This window comes from Phalangium opilio, unplaced genomic scaffold (assembly GCF_054372755.1).
Source record: "Phalangium opilio isolate 3A_F unplaced genomic scaffold, DU_Popi_V2 ptg000078l_1, whole genome shotgun sequence".
Classification (NCBI taxonomy): domain Eukaryota; kingdom Metazoa; phylum Arthropoda; class Arachnida; order Opiliones; family Phalangiidae; genus Phalangium; species Phalangium opilio.
In genome coordinates, this window is record NW_028324186.1 from 5396059 (window position 1) to 5400571 (window position 4513).

A 4513-nucleotide genomic window follows, 5' to 3' on the forward strand; every position below is an offset into this window, starting at 1 on the left:
TTAGAAAGAGAGGGAATGTTTTGAACGGAGGGAGCGAGGTTTAAAGAGAGGGAGCGAGTTTTAGAAAGAGAGGGAAGGTTTTGCAGGGAGGGAGCGAGGGTATTATAAGGAGGGAGGGAGAGCGAGGTTTAGAAAGAGAGGGAAGGTTTTGAAGGGAGGGAGCGAGGTTTAAAGAGAGGGAGAGCGAGATTTTGAAAGAGAGGGAAGGTTTTGAAGGGAGGGAGCGAGGTTTTGAAAGAGAGGGAAAGTTTTGAAGGGAGGGAGCGAGGTTTAAAGAGAGGGAGCGAGGGTATTATAAGGAGGGACAGTGCGAAATATCTAAGGAGGGAGAGCGAATTTCGAATTTTGTCCGCTTTGGCTCGCCATACAAGACCGACTCTCGGTGAAAGTGAAATCTTGAGTCGTTACGAAAGTCAATTCGCTCGGGCGGCGCTAAATACCAACGAGAGTAAAATCAACAAAACTAAAATGTTAGGTTAATATTGTTAGATTTAAACATGTGTTAGTTAAATAAAAATAATTAAAGAAGGGAAAATTCAGTCTTTTTGCCTTTATATCCTTGTATGTTTTGTTTTGTTAAATAATTATAGGCGGCTATAGCATTTTCTCCGCGTTGAAAGAAAATTTTACAAGCTGGAACGTCTTTTTTTCTCTTAATTAGAAGTATCTCTTTAAAGAAAAGAAAAAAATATATGAGAATCGGAGTTTGGAAAATTTGACCATGCCGAGAGATTCTGGAGAGGTTTATTAACAAACATGTTGAAATAGGTCAGTTTTTTTATTAGATATTTAAATAGTGACGTCACTAAAGGACATAAACTGATAAGGTTTTTTATGTTCCCCTCTTTTTGCGATGTAGTGATAAGCTTTCTGATAAGCATTTTTTGGCTAAATGAGTCAGTTCGTATACCGGTCTCAAGGTGTTAACATGTTAAATTAACTAAACATGATTCTATTCTATGTAATATACAAATTAATAAGTTTAACCCAGGGAAATATAGAATTCGACTAATAAATTAACTATTTCAATATGCACAATTGCGAGTTCTTGTTTTGGCAACTGATTCACGATTGAAATTTCAACATGGTAGCACAGCGTGGTTGCCAACAGGAATAGTCAAGTGGAGTCTTTGAAACAAACAACAAGGAACAAAGGACTATTGAACTGGGTAATTGGTGAGTAAGACAAAATGTTGGTGAAATGTATGAAGAAGAATAGACCAAGGCTTATAACGATATAGTCAAGTGAAGTTATGTAAAGATAGACCAAGGCTTAATAATAAAGAAGAGTCATACACGTATGAAAGAATAATCAATATGTCTGACCACGACGAACAGAGTGGGACATTCTCATTTAAGAAACTCAATGATTCAAATTATGATTTATGGAAATTTGACATGCGTATGGCACTCTTGGATTTTGACTTATGGGAGTTTTTCAGGCCCGACCCAAGCCCAGCCCGGTTTTAGCATTTTGAATAAGGCCGAAACCCGGCCCGAGTCCGAGTACATACTTGGTTTTTCGGCCCGTGCAGGTCTCTGAACCACATGCCACGTAGCGATACTAACGGTATGTCCTCAAGTAGTTACGGTGAAGTCTCTCTTAAAAACTCGAGATATGCCTCGCCATTTAGTCTGGGTGGTAGAAAATGAGGCTCTAATAAATGTGAGCCGACAATTACTCACCACACATTTAAACTAAACTGAACTTGGTGACTCCTAACAGTTGTTGCATGTGGGTTTATCTGACGCCATTCATGGTCATTGTGATAGTTCAAAATATCCTCACGGGAGAAAGATGCCTCATCGGTAACTAAAAGAGCGCGTGAGAATAGATGATCTTCAACTCTAGCCACAAACCACCGGCAAAAGTCTAGACGTCTAGGATAATCTGCAGGGTTAAGTGCTTGAACCTTGAGAATGTGATACGGGTGAAACTGATGCACTTTTAGAATTCTCCATACTAAGATGTGATTGACGCCTAACTGTCGTCCAACTTGTCTGGTATTAGTTGATGGGTCATACTCGAACATGGTAAGAACGTCTTGGTCGATGTCCTCGATGCCTTCTTGAAGATCTCGTTCCCGATCATTTCGTGGTTGTAGTTGACCCGTGTCCCTTAAGCGCCGGTCAACCGCCTCGAATGTTCGTCTATCCGGTACGCGACGTTGCGGAAATTGTTCCTGATATTGTCTCCGTGCCTCCATAGATAAGATACATAAGATGCATAACCGCTTATTCTTGATAAGTGTACGCCATTATGTCACTACCGAGGGTTTAAGCGGCTCTGTGACTTTGTGAACAACCGCATCGCACTTAATACCAACCGACCGCAATTTTTACGATCCGAGTAAAATCTTTTTGCTTCTGATGGTTTTACGTTCTGGCTTATGCGACATTTTCTTGGAGATGGTTTGCAGAAGGAGGTGTATTCAGAAAGTGCAAGCTCTTAACCATGCAGATTATCTTAGACGCCTATTGTTTAGGGCTAGATTTGAAGGCCATCACAATGACCATGAATGGCGTCAGATAAGCCCACATGTAACAACTGTTAGGAGTCACCAAATTCAATTTAGTTTGTGTGGTGCAGAATTGTCGGCTCACATTTATTAGGGCCTCATTTTCTACCACCCAGACTAAATGGAGAGGCATATCTCGAGTTTTTAAGAGAGATTTTACCGCAACTACTTGAGGACACACCGTTAGAATTGCTACGTGACATGTGGTTTATGCACGACGAGGCACCACCACACTTGAGCCGTATGGTTCAAAAACATCTCGACGCTACATTTCCTTTGAGGTGGATTGGACGAGGAGGACCAGTTGCGTGGTTGGCGAGATCTTCCGATTTGAATCCGTGTGATTTCTACCTTTGGGGTCATATGAAGGACTTGGTGTACAAGAGTGAAGTCCGTGATGTGGACGACTTGAGACAACGAATACTGGAAGGGTGTGAAACAATCCGAAACACACCAGGCATCTTTCAACATGTCCAAGAATCGTTCGTTAGACGGGCACATGTTTGCATTAATGTTAATGGTGGGCATTTTGAACAATACCTCTGAGACTGCTGCTAAATTTGTACATGTACGAATAAATGATACATTAACTGGAAACTCTTCTTTGTTTGTCACTTTGAAACAACTTTTATTAACCAGTCCTTGCACGCTTCTACCTTTAATAATACGCTTCTGCTAGAAAATGGCTCATTAGAATTCTAAGATGGGAGGGTATTGGAAGTGTCTAAACAAGATGAGCAAGCCGATATTTCTTACTCCACATTTGTGACATTTTTCACGTTTTGGGGGTCAATGTTTGGGGGCCCGTACCACCGAAACTAAGCGTTGTAGACCCCATGTTCTTTGACACTTTTCACTCAGTTTGACCCAAAGAACACACCCTTTAATTTATGACATGCTTATCAGAAACACCCTGTATATATTAAATCATTCTTTTAAAAAATAGTTTCTTTAAATTTTTAGCAGATAATTTATCGTTGGGAAAAAGCAGAACTTTGTTAAGTTTATTGAATGTGTCAAATATTCGTCCTAATGGGGAACTTTTTTTAAAGTTTTTAATTGTGAATATCCTTTTTTCCCGAAATTTTCGGTTTGACAATTATATTTGATGTATGAAACTAGTTCGGGACAATTAAGTTTGAACAATAGAAGCTCGTTTAGAAATAATATGTCGTTTTTGTCAGTGGCGCAAGACAGGTTTTCTCAGTTTAGTTGACAGAGATAGGATTCATAATTAAAGGGAATGGCTTTAGAAAAGAAGCGATACATATAATAGGTAAATGGTTTTGAACTTTTTCTAATTTATGAAGATTTTATTTACTACAATTTTTATAAATGATGGAGCAATACATTAACCGTGATTTAATTAGAGATTTATACAAAGTTAGAAAACAGTACCTCGAATTAAATTTTTTAGCGATGCTAAGTAAGCAATTGAAAATTTTTTTGGTAGTAGGCAGTCTTACAAATATGTTCAGCAAATAAGAAACGGTAGTCGAAGGTTACTCCTAGGTCAACTACAGTGTCTTGACGTTGAAGTGATTTTTATTGATTTTGTAGTCGAAAGCAAGTTTATTGCTTAATTTTCTGGTATATGAAATGACTGTTTTTGATTCATTTATCGACATGTTATTCTTATTGCACCAATGGTAAATGATCAGGTCAGCCTGTAATTCTTCGCAGTTCTTGTCCGATATAATCAATTTACTTAATTTAGTATCATCTGCAATTTTCAACATATCCGTTTTTAAGCACATCGGGATTATCGGCGGAGTAGATATTGAATAAGAGAGGGCCAATTGAAGAACCTGGAGGTACACCACAGGTAACGTCATAAGATATCGATGAGATCATTTTCTTAACTTTTATGGTGCATCCTTTCGTATAAATAACTTTTGAACCATTCAGCACATTTTTTAAGCCATAGTAGTTTAATTTTTCTAAAAGTATTTGATGTAAGACTCGCTCAAACGTTTTTGACATGTCAATATAGA

The 4513-nt window shown here is 38.5% G+C and overlaps 1 long non-coding RNA gene across 1 annotated transcript; it reads left to right on the plus strand.

Moving 5' to 3' along the window:
• Nucleotides 1-440: 440 nt before the first annotated feature.
• Nucleotides 441-1038, plus strand: LOC149655960 (uncharacterized). The gene is made up of 2 exons (XR_016370318.1): nt 441-768; nt 860-1038. It is a non-coding gene; the product is annotated as an uncharacterized LOC149655960 (long non-coding RNA).
• The last annotated feature ends 3475 nt before the right edge of the window (nt 1039-4513 follow it).